Source organism: Lygodium microphyllum, chromosome 26 (assembly GCF_053477565.2).
Source record: "Lygodium microphyllum isolate KBCC chromosome 26, Lygodium_microphyllum_v1.1.10, whole genome shotgun sequence".
Taxonomy (NCBI): Eukaryota; Viridiplantae; Streptophyta; class Polypodiopsida; order Schizaeales; family Lygodiaceae; genus Lygodium; species Lygodium microphyllum.
In genome coordinates this window covers 13786217-13809847 of record NC_141160.1, presented here as the reverse complement: position 1 = coordinate 13809847, position 23631 = coordinate 13786217, and positions in this window count along the sequence as shown.

The following is a 23631-nucleotide window of genomic DNA, read 5'->3' as shown; positions in this document are numbered from 1 at the left end:
TGGGCCAACTACCCATGATCATTATCATCAAGCTCCACTAACAGATCAATCTCTTCATTATGCATTTCCGGTAGATCAACAAGGTTATCTATCATATCATCTGTCTCTTCCATTGGAGTTTCTTCTCGTTGCTCTTCTCTTGAAATTTCTTCCAATGCATAATCTTCATCATCTCTTTTCTTGAAAATCTTGATTCTTTTTCCAGCAATAGGCACTCTAAGCACTGTCCCATCCAATTCTGTCAGCTCATATGTTGCATTATCAAAGACATGTCTGACTATATACAACCCAAACCATTTTTTTTTTACCATCTTCCAAAAAATCTGCGATAACTTCCTCATTTTCCGCATGGCTCTAGTGTGGCTCTCATCCCAAAATAATTTCTGCCCCTTTCGAAACAGCTCATATAAACAATCTGCTATGTGTGCAAAATGGGGTATCCAAATCATGTAAAACACACAAGCTCCAATGAATCTCTGTATCTCTGAAGTGGTAGAACAATACTCCATAATCTTGCCTATAAAATCCACCTCCTTATCCACAGTCTTGTATTTCGTGTCAACCCTGCCTTCATTATGCCCTTCTGCATTACACAAATCTTGCTGTAAATCAGCAATTCTGCACTCCAATGGCTGAATATCCTTAGCCCTCTGCTCTATGGACTGCATAGGAACAGCCCCAAACTCTGAATGCTGAAATATTTCAGCAGTAAACTCTGTTGGTTGAAAGTTTTCAGCTCTCTGTGTCTCTGAAAGCTGATCATAACCAGCTGGAAACTCTGTTTGCTGAATTTCTTCAGCACTCAACACTCTTTGCTGAGTTACCTCAGCCTCTGACTCAATCTGTGACACAAAATCTGCAATTTCATGAAACATGTCCAGGGACTGCACTAATACATTACTGTGACAATTCTGCATATCAGTTTTCAGCATATCTCCCATCTCTGTCATCGTATCTGTACAAATCACACTGTCATACATCCCATCTATGTGCTCATCATCCTCCAAAATTCTTGCATTTTTTGAATTTTTCTCTTTTCTGCATATATACTGCCTGGCAGCTCTAGGCAACCTAGAAGTCTTCTGATAACTCATTGAACTGTTTGCTGAAATCCCAACAAAACCAGAGGAGAAAACACCGCTGCCAGGAGGCGAGAACTCCAATCTCCTCTCCTCTGTACCACCGTCGTCCCGCGAAACGGCGGTACCTAATGAAAACCCGAATCCCTCACAGTGGGCAAAGGTGCATCTATGAGAGTATCCCTGTTTCTAACATGGTTCACACATACAGTCATAAACTGAACTGCTCTCATACCATCTTTACTGCGAATCCGTGCATAAGCAGATCCATCATCCATGACCTTTGTTTCCATGCGCATCTCTGTAATGAATGGCTGTCCAAGAATTATGGGATACGAGCATGAATCTTGCACAAAGAAATGAAAATCCTCCTCTACATCACCAATAGAAACCCTGACAGTAGGACAAGCAGCATATAAATCACCTGCAGTGTTATTGGCGGCTCTCATACGCCACCCATGCTCTACATCCATAGGCCATCTGTTACTCTCATAAACTCCACGAACTATGAGATTAATCTCTGAACCATGATCAACCAATGCAACATAAGGCACCTGTTTCTCTCCAATCTTTACCATCGTCTCTGTAGTTGCCCTAGCCCAATGGCTCCGCGAAAAGTGACTACGCGATATCATGACAGGCTCATCAATTTCAGCATAATGCATAGGCTGAACCCTCTTCTCTACCTGCGGAAAAATAGAAGCATTATCAACCATAACTTCATCATCATCCTCATCCAACTCCCCAATCAAAACTCCCTGTGTATCAGTGGTAGCCAATGCATGTCTTTTCCTCTTCAGGACCTCCTGAAACTCTCTTTTTGAGATGCCCAAAATCTCAGAAATAGTGAAAGTCACCCCACTGCCAAGTATCTTATCATTAAAGATTTTCTTCATGTCTGTAGATGTCTCAATATCGGGCATCAATCTGAATCCTGGCTGCTTTCTCTCTCTAGGCTCTTGCCTCTTTTCTCTCTTTTGAGCATCCTCCATCTGTCGATCTGGCCCTGGTCTTGAAGACGGTCCTGCAGTAGGTGGAGTAACAAACTCACCCCCTCTAGTCTTCTTAGCTGCACTTGGATTTTCTTCATCCCTCTTACGTTTCTCCTCAACAAATACATCTGCACCATGAGATTTAGCCAAATAAGCATAAATAGAGTACCTGTCAACAGGCGAGTCCCAACCTGTCTCTGATCTGATGCTAGAGCCTGCACTAGTCAAAACAGTTTGCTGAATTTTCCCCTTGTTTGCAGTCTCCATAGCATAAGTCCATAGTGCGGACTAAGTCTCTGATCCCTTCTCAATCTGTACTCCATATGCAGAAGCATCACCTCTAGCTGTCACATAAGAAGTATGCGCAGCCATGTCTTCCACTAACTTCTTCATTCCACCTTTACCAAAGTTGGTAGCAAGTGGAGCTCATGTCTCAGTCAACCAAATCTTACCATCTTGCCCCCAATATACCAAATTCTGCCTCCTTGCATCTTGGAAAGAGTCACAATCCCTGCAATGCTGATGCTCCGTACTATCACACCAAATACATCTCCGATCTCTCCTAGGTGCACTAGGAGCACTCCTAGGTGCAGTAGGAGCACTAGAAGAAGTAGTAGGCACAGTTGAAGCAAACTGCTCCTTCAACTTTCCCACTAACTCCGCTTTGACTGACTCAAGTGTCAAATCTGTGATGCCTTTGATTATGTCATCAAGAGAGGTAGGCACTGATGGAGCGGATGGTTTTGGAGCAGAAGGTGTAGACATCGGTCGTGGAACAGGAGGAATAGGTGGAGTAGAAACAGTAGGCACTGGCATAGGCCAAGAAACTGGCTGAGGAGGAGAAGAAATAACAGGGATAGAAGTAGGCATAGGAGCATATGATGGTGTAGGTGTCATGGAACCATTCTGTAGGCGAGTCTTCCATATCCTCCTCTTGGTCAAAGTCGAGACTGCATCCTGAGCATCCTGCCAATCAGTTTTAAGACCCATAGGCTTCGTACAATCTTCAAGAAGCTCACCCAATTCTTCTTGAAGAGCAGGATCTGAAGCTTGCAGTAAAAGCTCAACTTTTTCAACATCCAATGCTCTTTGTTCAATGGCATCAAGCTGACTATACCTCTCTTCGAATTCTCGAATCAACTCCGAAGTAGCGAGACCTTTGTTTGGCATGTAGACCCACTCTCGGAATGACCGCCGAGTAGCCATACCAAAGTCTTCAAGGAAGTATTCTTCTTTCAAGGCCTTCTTAAAATCTTGCCAATGTGTATTTTGAATAAAAAAATCAGTCACTTTTATCCTCAAAGCAGGTGTGACAAGACGAAGGAAGTACTTACTCATAAGTCCAGCAGGAACTCCAAAAAACCCCATCTTGATCTCATATGTCTTCAAATATGCTGAAACATTACGCCCGTCAAATAGCTTCTTCTCATTCTCAACTGCTTCAATAGCCTTAGTCGCACTGTTTGCATTCTCCTGCTCCGAATAGAGTTGCCTTTGCTGAGACAACTGCTGTTGATGCAATTGTTGTTGTTGCTGCATATACAATTGTGTTTGCTGATTTTGGAGCTGCATATACATGGACATATTCTGCAAAATCTATTTTAGATCCTCCGTTGAAGTACTTGACGCAGCAGTCATTGATGGAGCTGAAGTAGATGCAGCTGGAGTTGTAGAAGAAGCTGAAATAGAGGCTGAAGTATCTCCCATCCTGAAATTTCTGCGACGCTTTCACGTCGGGTTCACCAAAGATGTCGAAGGGTTTGTGAAAGCAATGTCGCAACCACAGAAGTCCTTGATAAATTTTAGGCTAAAAGATCAATAGTGGTGGCCTCCATAAAGAATCATATTTATATTTCAACAACTCTTCAGAAGACTGATGAGACAAATAGCTTATTAGCTTAGCAACTTTCTCTTTAACATCAGAGAATCTGCATTCTATTATAACAGCTTATTTTTGTTTTAATTCAGACAGGTAATTATTGTCTATATTCACATCCATATCTTCTTTCTGACAGAGAACAACAGATTCTTCTTCGTAGGAAAGGTGTTAAAATCCATCATATATTAAAGGCTGATTCCAGTCTGTTTCTTTAAGCTACATCTGTGGATGTTTTGAACCAAGTGTATGGTGAGGGTATCCGCCAGCCTCGGAACAGTCATGAGAAGAAGTATGAGGTGTTTTTCATACTAGAATTGGACTCTATGTAGTTTGACTTTCATCTAAATTTATACAACTGTTTGATTGCCTGAAGTGTGCTCTTGGAAGCTGTCCAACTCCTGGGAGTGTTTACCTTCAGCCTTCACACAAAAAGGATTTGTATCAAGATGTGATACACATTTTGAAATAGATGCCCAGCCAAATGACTGACAGATGTAATGTAAACTTTGAGCATTAAGATGCAATGTAGCCACCTTCAGACAAGGTTAACAGTGTTATGGCAGCTTAAATCTACAAGCCAATAATCCTCTTGTGAAAAGAGGGCCATATTCATGACTCAAACAAGGGTTATACAACTTTGAGCATAGTCCTGATTCAAGGATGAGCACAATCAATAACTGAAAGCCATTTTTACCTCTGGCTCTTCTTCCCATGAATGAGGTACCTCATAAACAGAGCTAGTTTTTCTACTGTGATCCCAGTTACAAAATTGTGCAGGCGAGGATTGAGGGTTTGATAGATTTTGGTTCTCCCTAAACAAAGTACGACTCTCCTCCAAGATGTATCGCTTCTCTTTAGCTGGGCCAGACCGAGTGCGAGAGATTTTGCAGAATTGAGAAAGAGCAAACTTCAGCAGGCGATGGAGATTAAGAAGCAATTTTCTGGGCCCCCGATTTGCAGGCTATGAAGATAAGAGCTCATCGAAAAGCTGCTCCAGAACACATCATATATATATGCATCTTGCTCGATAGGTCTCTCAACAGCTTCCCCATCCTCAATTCGATCTCTGTCCTTCTTTATTGCCGGGCTTCCTCTGTTTCTCCTCCTTCTCAATAATGCCATAAGCAATCATCCCCCATTTCGTATGCTTTTGCCATCTTTTTGATGATCACCGAGCCGGCTCTTACAGAATTTTCCCAATCGGCGCCTCTCTCTGTCCTTCTCCACCGTCGATCCTCCAATGCCCTGTTCCTCCTTAGTTCCCAGATTGCAGAGAACGATTCCAATTCGTGGTGGGCGATTCCTCTGTTCTATGTGCGTTTCCCCCTTGCAATGCAATCCGTCATCGTTTTTATAAGTCGTCTCATTGTGCTGTTTTGGAGCTGGCGCGTACGCAGAGACAGACAGAGGTTAGAAGGAAGATACACAGAGTTTCGAATGCTTCAACTGTCCCCTCCAAGTTCCTCCATTTCACAGTAATTCCCTCCTCCCTCCTCCTCAATTACCAAAAATGTCCAAAAAAAAACCAGAGAAGCCGATTTCCAGTGAGGCAGGATAGCCGGGAGTTGATCTACAGCGCCTCCATCCTGACAAAAAAAAAGCGCCCTCAAAGGTAAACCCATTGATGCCAAAAACAAAGGTCCGACCTTCCCTCCTCCTTTAGCTTTTGAAAATCCCCCTCTTTAGCCTGCGTTTTTTTCCTTGCTTTTCTTTTCATGAATCAGAAAAAGCCCACTTTTTTAGCCACACTTTCCTCTCTTACACACACAGAAAAGCAACATCTTTTCCTCTTCACGTTGCATGTCCCTTCAACTCTAGATCTTTTGCTTTGCTTCAAGCTTGGTAAAAGTACGAACACAAAGCATCTTAGAAAGATCCCAGAGACTCACAAGAGCATCTGCACTCCCCATTGCAAAGTACCTCCCAGTCGGATCAATGGCAAAACAATAACAACCTGCTGTATGAGCATCAAGTGTGTGTAATGTAGAAAGAGATGGATAGACAAGATATCCACCGTTCCATTCTCAGTTGTGAGGAAGAACAGTTCACCTCCTAAGGAAACTTGCGCTTGTTGATTGACTTGAACTTATGAACATCTATAATAGTCAGTTCATCATGATGACCAAGAAATATGTGCAATAATAGGCACCAAAATGTGCTCACATGGAAACAACTTTTTGTAAAAAGACTCATTGCAAATGTACCCCTTTGTCAAAAATCAAATATGAAGCAATGTAAAATGTGTAGTCCAAAAGGCTCACATTAAAAAATGTTCAAAGGAAAAGGAAAGGTCAAATCCTTTTGTCTCATTCCAAAAATTGAAAGGTCCTTAGACCTTAGCCAATGTATGCAAATTTGAATTTTATAATTCAAGAAAGGAAAAGGAGGTGGTTGCAGCCGTGGGATTTGGGGAGGTGGGAGGTTGAGGTGGTTACACCCTCTCTTCCTTTATCTTCTTCTCTCATGGTTCATTTCTCCCTCTCTCATTTTGGCACAACACTTGCCTTCTTGTTCTTGCTTCCCTCTCTTGTGCTTCATGCTCATTTCTAATGGAGAGTGAGGAAGAGGAAGAGGGTGAGGATGGAAGACTTTCTCTTAATTTCTTGTGTGCCTATCTCTTGCGTGTTTGGAGAGCATGGTTCTTGGTGAGAAGGAGAGTTTTCTTGCAGGTTTTCATGGCCAGCAATGTATTTGCAGCCTCTACCTAGCCGGTTCGTGGTTCATATTGTGCCGTGGCAGGGTGCTCTTCATTTGGTGCACTGGCCCGGAAAAGAGGTGGTCATGGAGCTTGCAAGAAAAAAGGATTTGCAGTCTATATTTTGGCCATAGAAAGCTATCTTTCTTGGCTGCATTCCAACACAAGGAAGGATTCTTACAAGGTTTCAATCATCTTTAATTTTCAAGGATCAAGAAGCTGAAGAAGAGAGGGTTTTGAATGCTGCACATGAAGAAGAAGGAGAAAGAAGGAATATTGTCAATTCTTCAATCGTTGGCCTCAAACATCCTCCCCCTTCCCTATCAATCATCTACTCTCTTTCACCCTCTACGCCATCTACCCGCTTTCTCTATGTCAGTTTTCCATTCCTGCTCCCTGTCTTATGGCGCATGCACTACCTACATCAGAGAAAGGAAACCTTTATTGCTATACTCTTTGCTCTACGAGATGGATTCCTTTGTAGACGTTATCTTGTTGGGGGTGGGGAGGGGCACTTTCAAATGAGGAACTCAATCATTACTTGAAGCAAGCCACTGATATATGGTCGTAGACGTCATCCAGTGTAGCTACTGCTGTAGGTTTTGATCTAATGAATAATGTAAATGGCACTCTGGTCGGTGCACACAACAGAAGTGGATCTTCTTCAGCTCGCGTTCCATGTATGCATGAAGTGGCCACCATCTTGAACTTCGTCGAGATAGGTCTGCTGCCAGACCACATCAGTAGATTGACAACAAGAAAGAAGTGGATGAGTAGAGGCAAAGAAAGAGACAGAGAGAAAGGGCCAATACAAGACAAATTGATTTGCGTTGTGGGTGGGGGCCAGCTTAGCATTTGCCTTCTCTGCTTTCCTGGAGCGATGCTCAATCTAAAGACCACAGATGCGAACGAGGATGAGGCAGCGGCTAATTATAATATGCCCTTGATTTCCTTTCACAAAGAGCCTGCCGCCCTTATAAAGGAGAACTTATACTCTCTTCTCGATATGCAGTATCGATGGGCCGTGCTCCCTATGGAGATAAGAAGGCATCGCAAGTGACGAAGTGAATTAGCTGCCATTATACACCTCAATCTCCTCTATCTTCTCCACACGTAGGATGATCGTCGATGGGCATTCAGAACCTTATCTCCTTCTCCAATTTCTTTTAATAGAGTAAAGATTTAAACCTTTAATAAGGAAAACCTTTCTCACCCACATCCTTGTGACCTTTCCACCTTTACCCTTTCTATATACACACAAGTCCTCTTTATTTTCTATTTCTTTCAGTTTTAACTTTAATTAAACCTACTTTCCTTTCCCTACCAAATTATAAAAATCAGGTGAAGTGCATAATTTCAATATCTTCAGTGAGAGAATGCTTAATGCTTTTTTTTTTGGTTTTTTTTTTTTAAATGTGCTTCATGGCGTGATTGTCTTTCAACCTATCTTGGATGTGATGTCATCCTTGTAAACAAAATTGTTGAAGAGCCCTATCTTTTGAGTTTTGTTTGGTGTGCTTTGTAACCTAGGCTTCAACGACCTAGTTGTGTGTGTATTTTTGTGATTATTTTCCTATCCAAATCCAATGACAATTCAAAGGCAATGAAGACCAAAGACGAAGATGAAGACAAAGACTTTTCTAAGAGCTGATTGTGGTTCTTCTTCAAGTTTGTTCACGGGGACGCTTCACACTTAAGCGTGGGAGGAATGATGACCAGGAAATATGTGCAAAAATAGGCACCAAAATGTGCTCACATGGAAACAACTTTTTGTAAAAAGACTCATTGCAAATGTACCCCTTTGTCAAAAATCAAATATGAAGCAATGTAAAATGTGTAGTCCAAAAGGCTCACATTAAAAGCAATGTAAAATGTGTAGTCCAAAAGGCTCACATTAAAAAATGTTCAAAGGAAAAGGAAAGGTCAAATCCTTTTGTCTCATTCCAAAAATTGAAAGGTCCTTAGACCCTAGCCAATGTATGCAAATTTGAATTTTATAATTCAAGAAAGGAAAAGGAGGTGGTTGCAGCCATGGGATTTGGGGAGGTGGGAGGTTGAGGTGGTTACACCCTCTCTTCCTTTATCTTCTTCTCTCACAGTTCATTTCTCCCTCTCTCATTTTGGCACAACACTTGCCTTCTTGTTCTTGCTTCCCTCTCTTGTGCTTCATGCTCATTTCTAATGGAGAGTGAGGAAGAGAAAGAGGGTGAGGATGGAAGACTTTCTCTTAATTTCTTGTGTGCCTATCTCTTGTGTGTTTGGAGAGCATGGTTCTTGGTGAGAAGGAGAGTTTTCTTGCAGGTTTTCATGGCCAACAATGTATTTGCAGCCTCTACCTAGCCGGTTCGTGGTTCATATTGTGCCGTGGCAGGGTGCTCTTCACATCATCTCTATTTCCAACAGCAATATGTGACCCATCAGGCTTGAAAGTGATATTTATATTCTCACCACTCAACTCCACTTGTTGGGAGCACTTACCAATACAAACATCTCAAAGACGCACAGTTCTATCTCTTGAAGCTGTTGCTAGTAAATCTGCATGCTTAGGATCCCATGAGGTGAATCTGCACTGTCTTGATTTGGATCATCCTCCAAAACATCAAAGCATCCAATATGCTTGGGCTCCTTCTTTCCAACTCTTGGATGTGGAGGCTTGGTATCATTAGGTATTTTTTATGTAGCTGAAGAAGGAGAAGGCATAGTCCTAAACGAATACGTGTAACACGTTTCACCAGCATCAATTGTGCTTTCCACTTGACCTTGCTCAACATAGGCTGAAAGCATCTCATCATGTTCACCACTATGCCTCCAACTCCTCCCCACTATACTCATACGCAGAAAATAAATGTAAACATAACAACTAAGTATGTACAAAGTATCAAATCACACACACAACTTTTGGGTGGTTTTCACACCTCGAATGCGCAGCAATACGACAACGTGCCAAGTCTGGCAACCTCTATTCCTTACTTGTATCTGGAGCTACATTGGATCATGTTTTGTCTACGGGTTCTATTCCGCATGTATCCCTTTGGCATGCTCGTTTGGGGCATATGTCTCTTAAAGGAATGAAAATGCTCTGTGCTTTGCAATAACTTCTTCCTTTTGACTCTTCGCATTTTGATTCTTGTGATCATTGTTTATATGGCAGGTAGACTAGAAATACACATAAAAAGTCTAGTAAGAAACGCTTGGGTGAGCCCTTGGCTCTTGTGCACTCAGATGTATGTGGCCCCATGCCTTGTCAATCACTTGGTGGGGCAAAGTACTTTGTTACTTTCATAGATGATTACTCACGTAAGGTTTGGGCTTATCCCATAAAGAGAAAATCTGATGTCTTAGACATTTTAGCGTTGGCTTGCATTGGTAGAGAACCAGTTTGGGAAAAGGCTAAAATGCCTAAGGTCAAATAATGGGGGTGAGTATGTATCACATGCTTTTGAGCAGTTTTGTGATGAGCAGGGTATTAAGCGTCAATTGACCACCCCTTACACCCCTCCCTAGAATGGCATGGGTGAATGCATGAATAGGACCATTCAGGAAAGGGTCCAGAGCATAGTTAGCCAGTTTAGCTTACCGCAGCACTTTTGGGCTAAGGCAGTTACTACTACAGTGCATCTCATTAACAGGTCGCCTAGCAGTGGCATTGACTTTCAAGTTGCAGAGGAGGTATGGGCAAGCAAGTCCCCCCTCTTATGATCATTTGTGTGTCGTTGGATGTGAGGCATTCTGCCATGTGTCCAAGGACAAATGCAATAAGTTGGATCCTAAAAGTGTCAAATGCATTTTCATTGGCTATGGAGATATAGGAGAGATGGGTTATCGTCTATGGGATCCGCAGGCACGGAAAGTGATCCGTAGCCATGATGTCATCTTTCATGAGGACAGAATGCATATACAACCCGAGAAAGTGGTTGAGGTACGTAGAGTTATCTTTTAGGAGGAGCAAGCTGGTCCCGTTCAGCCCACTCCACGGCCAACTAGACAACGTGCAGCATCACCTGATGCTCATGGCCCAAATGTTAGACATGCTGATGTTAGACAGGATATCGGTCAAGCACAACAGAGCCTGGGTTGAGGCATTCTACTAGAGATAGACGATCTCTTGACCATTTTGCACCCTCTATGGATTAAGTATTGGTTACAGATGCAGGAGAGCCTCTCACTTATGATGAGGCTATGCATAGGGGTGATTGTCACTCTTGGGAAAGGGCTACATAGTCTGAGCTTGACTCATTGCATAAGAATCAGACTTGGGATTTATTTTCCTTGCCTAAGGGTAAGAAGGCTTTGCCATCCAAGTGGATGTACAAGCTAAAAAGTACCCTTGGACACCCAAGCCGACATACCGGGCTCGATCGGTTGCTAAGGGTTTTAAGCAAGAGCATGGTGTTGACTTTGATGAAGTATTTTCTCCTGTGGTCAAGATGACCACCCTATGCTTAGTCTTGGCCTTGGTTGCACAACTTGACCTAGACTTGTACCAAATGGATGTCAAGATGGCTTTTTTACATGGGGACTTGCATGATGAGATTTACATGGAGCAACCTAAGGGCTTTGCAAACCCTGGTAGAAAACACCTAGTGTGCAAACTAAAGAAGATTCTATATGGCTTTTTTACATGGGGACTTGCATGATGAGATTTACATGGAGCAACCTAAGGGCTTTGCAAACCCTGGTAGAAAACACCTAGTGTGCAAACTAAAGAAGATTTTGTATGGCTTGAAGTAGGCACCTAGGGAATGGTACCATAAGTTTGATGCATTAATGCGGTCACAGGGCTACAGCCGCAGTGCTATGGATCCGGGCTTGTACACGAAGAAATCCCGTGAGAGTTCTTTATTGATTTTGGTACTCTATGTGGATGACATGATTTTAGCAAGGACAGCACATGAGGAGCTAGATGCTCTTAAGGCTCACCCCAAGAAATTCTTTGAGATGAAAGATCTAGGTCAGGCCTCTCATATACTCGGTATGCACATTATGCACGATAGATCTCAGGGACTACTCTATCTAGCATAGAAGGAGTACATTCATAAAGTCCTTGAGCACTTCCATATGCAGGATGCTAAGCCTATTGGTTGTCCATTACCTTCTCATGTGAAGGTTTCACAGGCGGATTATCCGCAGACAGATGAGCAGAGGCCGACATTGCCAAGATTCCCTATGCCTCAACCGTGGGCAGTCTTACGTATGCCATGATATCCACTCATCCAGATATAGCTTTTGCAGTTGGGGTTGTGGCACATTATATGGCTACACCTGGCAAGAAACATTGGGATGTCGTGAAGGGTATCATGAGGTGCCTGAAGGGCACATCAGATATGTATATTTGTTATGGTAGCCAGGATACAGGAGTCATGGGGTACACTGACTCTAATTATGCAAGATGCAGATAGTAGGAAGTCCACTTCTAGCTATGTGTTCACTTATGCTGGAGGGGCTATCTCTTGGATGTCCAGGGCACAGAAACGTACGGCCCTTTCTACTACAGAGGCCGAGTATATTGCAACCACAGAGGCTTGCAAGAAGGCTATCTAGTTAGGCCATTTGATTACTGACCTTGGTATGAAAAAGGATATGCCTACACTGCATTTGGATTCTATGAGTGCCACTCAGTTGGCCAAGAATCTGGTTTTCCATGCAAAGACAAAACATATTGAGGTGAGGTATCACTTCATTCGCGAGGTCTTTGAGGATAGGTCTGTTGACCTTGTCAAGATTTCGACTGAGCAGAATCCTGCATACTTGCTCACAAAGAGTCTCACTACTAATGAGCGCTTTGCCTTCCTCAGGAGATTGATGGGAATTGGATGAGATGATGTCTTTTTCCTCATCCTGTTGTACATGAGTACCCATTGTATTGTCTTTTTTTTTCTCTCTCACTGGGGTAGATTCGCCTTTAAGTGGGAGGTTGTTGGGGGTAAAGGCACCTCCGCCTAGCTACCCGTGTATTACTACACTAATAGTACCCACCACTGCACATTGCAGCCGGTGGGCACCCATCACAGTCACTTATTCTTTATTCTTTTAGTGATAGTTTGAATAAAGGAGGTCCCAACCACACATTGTGGTTGTTGGACTTCCCACTTTTGAGACTCTCTCTCTTGGCTCTTGCTCTCCATCCGCCATAGCTCTCACCGCCAGGCTTCTTCCTCCTGGGTTCCACTTCCCTTTCACTATTAGCACTCCTCTAAAACCTATGTTTGATACCTTGGATGTGAGTTTTTTCCTTTCTGACTCAGTCTTTGTCTCGCTAAGGATTATCTAGCCATGGCTTTTAGAGCTTATGCAAGTACCTTAGTTGATGACACCTGGATTGTTATTTAGACATAGGAGTTCAGATTTACTTTGTCCAATGCCTTTGGTTGCAATGCTTTCGAGTGGTGATATCCCTATCCTATTCATGAGTGTACTGTACCTCTGGCTTGAGAAGAGAGCATGCATCATCTTTGTCTTCTTTGCACCTCGTGTCGTTCCAAGGCTTAAGAAAGTTTTTCCCAAGTTTTTTGGACTAGAGGAGGAGTAAAAATCTTCGAGCTAAGCTCAAAATACAAGGTCCAATTTATCCACAAGCTGATGCTCTCCACTCTTCTTCCTCCCTTCTCTGTTTGGATGATTCCCTCTCTCCATGAGATCACCCCTCAATGATCTCCCCCACTCCTTCTCTATTGCATTCTCTCCTATTATACTCTACTCAAATTCAAGGTCTTACCTTCATTTGATTCTGTGTTATGGTTGAACTACATATGCCCGTGGGCATCAACCCTGCCTGCACAACTAGTGTTCCCTAATGAGCTCATGTGTAATAGCTTAAGGATCCATTGACTTGCCTTTTTCAACATGAGTGGAGATCTAGTTCAATGTCCTCAAATTGGAAGATACTAGTTATTCATTTTCTACCCCAGATTCCTTCCCCATGTACATAGACACCTATTTTTGTTATGGCTTCCCTATAAAAAAATATTTTCCAAAGTCATTGCTAATAGATTACAAATTTTTTTCCCATACTTGAGTCATCCACGTCAATATGGTTTAAGTAAGGGACAAAACATCATGCATAACATTTGAAAGGTTCAGGTGGGGATTGATTATGCTAAATCCTCTAGCCAACCAATAGGGTTTTATGATTGGGCTAGATATTGATAAAGATTTTGATTATGTTAGCTGGTCTTTCTTGATGAAATTGATGTCTATCATGGGTTTTGGTCCTCGCATGAATGCTCTTATTGACATGATCAACTGGGATGTTGTGGCACATATTGCATTTAATGAGGGGTCACAAATGAGATTTCCTTGTCTCGTTCTCTTTGTCAAGGATGTGCTCTTAGTCCTTTATTATTTGCATTAATCACTCATCTAGTGCTCTCTTTGTTGGATTGATTGATTGATGATGGGAAAATCATTGGTTTGTCTCTTCCTAGTGGTGCTCAACTTTTAGGTCAATCTTTGGTAGATGATTCATTTATATTTCTTAAGGTTGTGAATTGGGCAATAGCCATTTGGAATTTGTTTGGTTCAGTTTCAAGGCTCCATATTAATGCTGAGAAATCTTGTATATATACTAATTTGGAAGGATTGGGTTAGCAAGGAGCCATTTTTTCTGAATGCAAAATTTTTAAGCACTTGGGACATTCCATTGCCTCCTCGGGCCTTGCTTGATCGAATTCCTCTAGAGTTCATGACAGGTTTATGTATTGGAATTCTTAGGGTTGGCCTCTTCGTGTGACTGAAAGTGGCTGAAATTATCATGATTAGCATGATCTCTTATCTTTTACCCTTGCTTCCTTGGACCAAGAATCTCCCTTGGAATTAGTGCAACCCATCTACTTTATGTTGTGGAAAAATAAAGGGAATCATCTGGGTCAAGTGTGGATATCTTGGCAACATATTACTAATGTAAAACAATTTGGTGAAGCTTCCTTTTTGGATGTCAATCTCCATGTGATAGCTTTGAGAATGGTGCTTTGACAAGCCCTATGTATGCAAAGTCATCCTTAGAATTGATGTTACTAAAGTGTTTTATTTTTTAGGTTGGTATCTCTTGTGGTCACACCATTATCCAAGTTTTCAGGTAGCATGTGCTACAATCTACCCAGCCTCTTAAAAGTTCACAGCCCTTTCTCCTTACTCATTTGATCGGATCCTAGCAATAGATTTTTCACTTTACAATTTGATGTCCTCCTAATCTTTGAAAGGAGGTGAATTCATTAAAGATAGAAGTATTGACCACTTCTAGGTTGATAGATTGGCCAAAACAAAGGCTTACAATGAGATAAATTTAATTGGATGTCTAGATTGGGATTGCAAACAATATATGATGATGTCATTCCTATGTAATCTTGTCTTTATTCTTTCTAATACATACGCTAGTACTTTTTGGTGCCTACTAGAGGCTATAATCAAATCTATCAACCTTGTAGGGATAGCTTTGGGGGTATATTCCATTACTTGATTCTCAGTTTTCTTCCCCTTAGCAAGATTGGATGTTTGTGAAACCCAACATCTGTAGAAAAGGTGGACTAATTAGATCTACCATAAGATGGTAGAGGATAATATATGGGTCATTGAGAAAGCTAGTAAAATTTGGCATGTTTGAGATAGAAGTGGGAAGTAGTGAGATACATTTATTCAATATTGTGGAGATCCAAGAATCCTTATCAAGGCAAGTTTTTCATATGGAGGCTCCTTATTGGGGGTCTTTCCAATGGACATCTCATGTGTCCATTGTTACTTTTTCACTACATCTAATGAAACCTTGATTTATCTCTTTATCACTTACCTTGTTACAACATAGATTTTGAGTTTTGTTTCCCATGTGTGGACCTTGTAAACTTAGCACAATGGATGCCCATCAACTCTTGGATCATGGGCAAGATTCCTTCTTTGTCAAATTTGCAGTTGCATCTTTGCAATTAGATCATCCCTCCTTGCCTCTTCCATTTCCTTAGAGGGTAGCTCTTTAACACATTTGGTGCACCCATAATGCCTTCATTTTTTATTTGCCTTTCATACTTCTCATGCATTGACTATTAGGGGTATAGACTTAAGAGTAGTAAGGATTGCTATGGTAGAGACTCAGAGAGGTCTCAATCTCGTAGGTAGTCTTGTAGTAAGTCCCATAATCTTAAGTCTTTTCTAACATGCCATTACTATGGGAAGCAAGGTCATATTTGGCCACACATATCATAAGATGTGCAATGATAAGCACAAGAAGAAAGGCAAGTGTAAAGTGTAGGGAAAGTTTGACGATCGTAGCATTCTCCCCAGTAAGTCCAATGTAAAGATTGAATAGATTAATCTAGTACATCCTAAGTCAGATGATAAGTACATCTTAGCAGCTTCCTCTCTTGATGCTTCTCAATTGGCAGATACTTCATCTATATATCTTTAGTATTGGTTACTTGATTTGGGGGACTTCTTTTCATGTTATCTTGCATAAGGATTGGTTTTAGTCCTACCATAGCACGATATGTTTTGTGAGACTTGAAAATGACTTGGCATTAGATATTATTGGCATTGGGGATGTACAACTGCAGTCTCCTTCATGCAACTCTTTTACTCTACATAATGTACGTCATACACCAACTTTGACCAAAAGCCTTTTATCTACTAGAAGTTGGATTATGTAGGCTATTATGTATCTTTTGGTGATTCTACGTGGAAGATTACTTGTGGAAATCTTATTTTTGCTCGAGGTGCCAAGGTTGGTAGCCTCTATCCTTTATTTATATCTAGATCCCTTGACCATGTTTTGGCTATGGATGACATATCACATGTATCTTTATGGCATCGGTGCCTTAGGCACATGTTATTAAAGGGAATGAAAATGCTTACTTGTCTGCAATATCTTCTACCTCTTAAGAGACTACAAATATTTTCAATCTTATGAACATTGTCTTTATGATAGGTAGACTTGTAGTTCTCATAAGTCTAGCATTACATGCATGGGTGAGCCTCTAGCTCTTATGCATTTTGATGTTTGTCATCCCATGCCTTATTAATGGGTGGCATGATGTACTTTGTTACATTCATTGATGATTATTCGCATTAGGTCTGGGCATATCCAATTAAGTAAAAATCACATGTCTTATTTACCTTTTAGCATTTGATTGCTCTTCTTAAGAACTAGTTTTTTTGGGTATAGGCTAAAATGCCTAAGGTCTAATAATGGGGGTAAATATATCTCTAAGGCATTTGATCAATTTATGATATGGATGATGAGATTAATATTCCTTCAGTCAAGACACTAGGTGTACAGAGAGCACATGGTAATGTAAAGGATCCACTATCTGATCCAATGGTACATACGTTATTACGCAAGCGGTGATCGAGAGCAAGCCTCACTCACAACCTCGATAACGAAACGTTAAGGAGTGCTAGTTGGAAAAATCTACTTTGTTGGATTCACAACACAACACAAAAAATTTAAATGTTTCCACAAATACCACAAGCCACACACAAGAACAAAATAACACACAATGCCTCTTGTAGCTCTGAAAAGACAAAGAAACTTAATTTCGGGTAGAGCATCACTCAAACACCCACGAAGTTAAAAAAAACACCAACACTTTGTATAAAGTTCAAAAGAAAATTTAAAACAAATCCAACATTATGAAAATTTCATACCTTGATAACGTTGGTCCGTCACTCGATGCTTCGATATCCATATTCTCCGACTTCACAACTAGCACGACAAGAGTTCACACTCTCGCATGTGACCCTCCTCTTTCCTTACTCACAAGATACAATTGGAATTGAGGGGGAATGCCCTCCAATCTCATCTCCTTATATAGTTTTCACATGTCCTATCACATACATTAGGCTTTTTTCTTTCAGCTTTTGGCTTTTGCTATTCTATTACTTTTCACTATTTTTGTTTTTTCTGCCCTATGCCTGTTTGAAACTTATTTGGATCATAACTTCATCATATGAACTCTGAATATAGTTGTCTGAGTACTCAAAACGATGGGAACACATCTGGTCAACAAGCCCTCATGGACAAAATTGCTAAAATTCATAAAAAATAGACAAAAATATTGATTTTTGTAAATCACATAATTTTTCTCAATCTTTTATCTTGGATGACTTATTCCCTCCCTTGGCCTTTTGTTCTTGTAATTGCACACACTTTTAGCACACATGTTTTCCTTCAATAAATGCTCCTTGACGATGTAAAACTTATGACCTTTTCCTTTGATCCTTGAGTCTTCAAAATAAACATTCTCTGGATATGAACCTATTTTTTATGCAATGTGTCCTAGAAGAACTATGGTTTTTTGAAATGAACTCTGTGCCCAATCATTCATGATTTGGAAAAATATGCAATGTTGGATTGTGGTATGCAACCAATCAATTGATGCTACACACAAAAATAATGTATGCATTGAAGAAAATTTTCTTAGCCTATCTACATGTGATCGTGCATCATGCATAATGCAAACAAAGTTCCTTGTTTATTCAAGATTCCTTATCTTGACCTCTCAACTCTCAGCATGAAGAAAAAAATATCAAACTCCACTCCACCCATTCAAAATCTCACAATCTCTCTCGAAATGATGGTCCTCAAGATGTTGACTAGATAAGAACAACACATCTCACAATTGACAACGTCCTTCACGACCCTCTAACTCACCCAACCACCTTACCCACTCAACTAGAGGTTCCTAACTTGGTGATGAATATCCAAATATTGTGCGTGCAAGAAATGTGCATACTCAATGACAGGTGCTCTCTCATGTGTGTGTGTGTAACTAAGATTTAATGCATATAGCTGCAACGGGCCTCATGCCGTGCTAGTACTCAATGATGGTGCAAAATGTGCATAAACCCAACCCATGGCATGGAAATATTTGAACAATTCAGGAGACAATCCCTGAGTGCAGTGCATCAATAAGTACAACGTGAAGTGCTCATGAACCCATAATCCCCGTGATTTGCAAGAGTCTCGGCAAGAAAACAAACTTGTTCCACAATATTCGGCAACTACTAGCAAACTCCAGCTTCAACTTGTCCAAAAAAATACCAAGCTCAACCAAGGCTATCAAGTTTCACACTCAACAAATCAAACAAAATGACAAAAACAAATCTTAAGCTAGAAAAACATTGAAAATCCAATTACGAAACAATAAAACAAATTATCACACAAATAACTAAGCTACCAAAAATCAAGCCTAACTATAGTTTGACTAGGGGTTTTTAGTTTTCACTAAAGTGCTTGACAACGTCTAGTAGGGTTAGATACCGTATTAAGAGATTTGATTTTGAAGGTTATGTGGTTTACCAATTATGCTTATATGGTAAAGGTGGTTGAGGATGTTGAGCCCACTTGCTTTGAGGATATTGTTGGTCGTGCTTATTGAGATGTAGCAATGGATGAGGAGATGGTTGCATTAGAAGCCAGTAAGACTTGGGATCTAGTACTATTGTGCCTAAGGGCAAGAAAGATATTGGTTATAAGTGGGTTTATAAAATCAAGCATGATGTAGATGGTTCTATTAGTAGTTATAAGGCTAGGTTGGTTACAAAAGGCTATGCTCAAATATATAGCATAGATTATGAAGAGACATTTAGTCCAATTTCTAGGATGGCAACTGTTAGATATGTGATTGCTTTGGCAACAGCCAAATGTTGGAATTTGTAGCAAATGGATATTAAGGATGGCGTCTTACATGATGAATTACAAGAAGAGGTGTATATGGAGTAGCTAGTAGGTTATGAGGATTTAGAGCATCCCACATATGTATCCAAGTTAAAGAAAGTGCTTTATGGGTTGAAGCAAGCACTTACAATATGGTTTGATAAGATCGAAGAGTATCTGATCAACATTACCTTTTATGTTTTCGACGCTGACCACTCACTTTATGTGAGAAAGGGAGATGCAAGCTTGGTCATCATAATCATCTATGTGGATGACTTGATTATTACAGGTGATAGTGACAGTGGTATTTTTGAAGTTAATGACCTTTTGAAGAAAAGTTTGAGATGAAGGATTTGGGTGAGCTAAGGTACTTTCTTGGTATTGAGGTGATCAGATGTGATGATAGTATATGACTCTCCCAAAGATAGTATGGCTTGGATATATTGTCTAAGTATGGTATGATAGCGTGTAAGCCTCTTTCAGTGCCATTGGAGAAAAATGTGAAGTTGAGTGTTAATGTTGGGGATGAGATAGAAGACCCTACTATGTTCAAGAGGATAGTAGAAAGTTTGATTTACATGACTATCACAAGGCTAGCTATGTTGTTGGTCTTATCAGCCAGTTTATGTAAATGCCTAGAAAGCCTCACTTGGATGTAGTTAGACATAATTGAGGTATATGAAGTCCACTTTGCATTATGGACTTTTTTATGAGACACGTAAGGATACACAAGTGTTTGGAAACATAGATGTAGATTGGGCTAGTGGTATTTCTGATAGAAGATCTACCAATGGATTCATGTTTTCCCTTGGTAGTGCAACAGTTATGTGGAATAGCAAAAAACAATCTACAATTGCTTTATTGAGTATAGGAGAGGCTGAGTGTAGAGATGTTGCTATGGCAGCATGTGAGGTGGTATGGATACAAAAGTTATTGGATGATTTGGGTATATAGGGAGATGGTCAAGTTGTCATTCATTGTGACAACATAAGCAGCATACAATTAGCTAGGAACCCGTTGTTCCATGCTAGGACGAAACACATTGAGCTTTACTACTACTTTGTGAGAGAGAAGGTACTTGCAACAGAGATTGACTTTGTCAATACACATGATTAGATAACTGATATTTTTACAAAGGCATTGGGTGCAAAGAAACTTCAAAAATTTCGAAGCTTACTTGAAGTTGTAGAGACAGAGTTGAGCTTGAGGGAGAGTGTTAAGATGGCAAGCTCAACACGTGCGGACATTGATGATGGACCACTTGGTTAGATAGGTCTGCATATCTACACTTAGTATATCGGTGGACATTATGATCCTCACATGGCCACTGACTTATCACTTATTATATTTAGTTTGTTGCACCTACCTACAACTGGCATAGTTATAGCACCAATCAATTAGTATAGTCAGCTATGCATTACTTGACTTAGTAGGCCACTTTTCTTTGTGTTTTATCTTAACTATACTTTGTGTACATTGTATTTGGTGAGAAAGAAGAAGAAAAAATCGATAATAAAATGTTTTGGCTTCCATCTCCCTTGTGTTATTAAGTGAGATTTTTCTTGTGTGTATAGTGTGTGTTTGTGGCATAGCAACTCAAGCAAGTCCCCCTACCACGTGATTCTTGATATCTTCCTATGTCTATATCTATGATGCCTTCTGCTCTTTTTCCTACACCTTACTTGCCTACACCCACTTCTATCCTATACCTTATTTGCCTACACCCACTTCTATCCTACATTCTTACATGGTGATTTGCATGAGGACATATATATGCAGCAACCTGAGGGTTTTATTGCTAAAGGAAATGAGACGATGGTTTGTAAATTGAAACAGAGTTTGTATGGGCTAAAACAGGCACCACAGGAATTGTATCATAAGTTTGATACTTTCATGCAGTCTTAGGGCTTTCAGAGAAGTCAAGTTGATCATTGCTTGTATACCAAGAAGGCAGCATATGAGATGGTAGCCTAATTATCTTAGATCTATATGTTGATGACATACTGATTGCTGGTAGGGATACTCATGCCTTGGATTCATTGAAACAAAGTTTTCATGGCAGCTTTGATATGAAGGATCTTGGTGATTCCAATCACATTCTTGGGATGCATATACTCAAAGATAGATCGAAGGGGTTACTCTATCTATCATCATTTCATTAGAGAGGTACTTGACATCAAGAGTATTGAGTTGGTCAAGGTGCACACTGATGATAAACCTGGAGACCTTCTCACGAAGGGTCTTCTAGCAGAGAGGTTTGCCTATTGTCGGCAGATGATGGGTATTGGATAGGTATAGTATTTTTAGCTTTGTACATACTTAGACTTAGCTAATTCTTTTCCTCTACCTTTGGGCACATTGCCTTTAGAGAGGAGGTTACTGGGATAAAGGGTAGTGCCTATGTCTGCCTGTAAGGGCCAGGCTGTACATAGTACATAGACCTATCTAAAACATTATTGAGGTGCTCTTCAGTACCACAAATCATGTGTCTCTCTCTCTTGTCTCTCTCAACTTGCATCTCTACATAGAAGCTCCATTGTAGCTAATTCAACATCATACTCAGCTTCCATGGCCTCCTGCCATTATTTCTTTTGTGGGGATGACATGGCATCAGTATAAGAGACATGGTCTTCACAAGTATTGAGAGCATTCTTAAGAGTATCGGCATCATAAACATGATAGGTACAATGCTCATTATCATTTGGAAGATTAGAACCAAGGTCATCATCAACAATAATAGGTGTAGGTTGTGAATCCTGATTTGAAGAGTCAATATTATCCCGTGAAGGAGGTTCATCGTCATATAGAAAAGGAAAAGAAGTGAGTAATAACTTTGTATCATCAACATCGCCAGATCATTATCTATTCTTGGTCAAAAAGTAAAGCGATAATGTTTTGATCATTGTTTATATTTCTTATCTATGTTGGGCTGATTTATTCTTTCACACATTTCATCTATTTTGGGTTGGTTTATTCTTCCCTACATTTTGTCTATCTTGGGTCTCTTTCTTTTGGAGTTTCTTTTTGAACTAAACATCTTTCTTTATAGCATAGCTTATGTGTATGACTTGTTGTGCTGCACTTTCATCACCATTTTGTTCGATATGAAGTAAAGAAAGGCATGATCATGATTGAACATTATCCAAGTGATCAGATGACTGCATAAATATTAACAAAAGGACTCAATGAAGTACGCTTTACTCTGTTGCGTGCTCAAAAATTGGAGTTGTCTCAACTTCAATCTTTGGAAATTAATCTACTATGACATTGTAGTGCCATTGTACATACTCCTTGTAGGCACCATACACTTCACACATACACATACACCTTAGATCTCTTGGTCATCTTTGTATATATGTATTCAGTTTCACTTCACATGCATGGATTAACTTTACATAAACACAAAAATCCTTCTTGATCATGTTTGTACATTTTTATATAGGAGCTCAAGAGTTTTTTCATTTGTAGCTAGAGACCTTTGTTGAGTGGGGGTGTTGGAGCTATATATAGCTCACCTTATCTAGACTAGGTCTCACCTATATATATGTAGATTATGATCAATATGAAATAGTCTTTGGGAGTGTACACAGTGTGTCTCTTCTCTCTCTTGCATCTCGACATATCTTCTCTCTCTACATCTCAACACACATCTCCTGTATTGAGTGCCAAAAGTGTAAAAATAGCAATGATCAGGTAAATTTGAGGTTTAAAAATAGCCTTATAAAGGAATTTGATCAAAATATTCCATAAAAAATGGGGGCATGGTAAAATCTTTGCAAAGAAAATCCAAACTTGTTGAAGATTGTGTTTTTAGAACCTACTCTTTAAATGCTTTCCATTGGTATATGAATAGTTGGGATTGGAAGTGAGACAACAAAGCTATGCCAAAGATTCCTTATCCTAAGTAGTTCTTGACCATAATAGATAACATCAAGGAATGGGATGAAGCAATGAAAAGTGAATTTCCAATCAAAATAGCTTTGGAGGCTATCAATCTCATAGCCTCTCTAATGCTTTGAATGTGCCTCTTTCTATCCAATCACCTAACCTTGCCAACTCTAGAATTACCACTGATGGCGCAATTGGAGAATCGAGAAGCCCATGAGCATATGAGTGAGAAAGAACTACGAGAATCTACCATTGTAATCATTAGTTCTCAATTAGAGTAGTGTCTCACTACCATTTGATGGCCCTTCACTCAATGCTATAGAATTTTTACCAAGGGCTATCATATCCCTAAAAACAAGCTTGATTTGTGCAAGGTATTGAGAAAATGGTGGTCATGCTTTCATGGGGAAAAACCAAAGATAATCTCAATCTTTGAGGAGTCACTCAATAGCCCCACT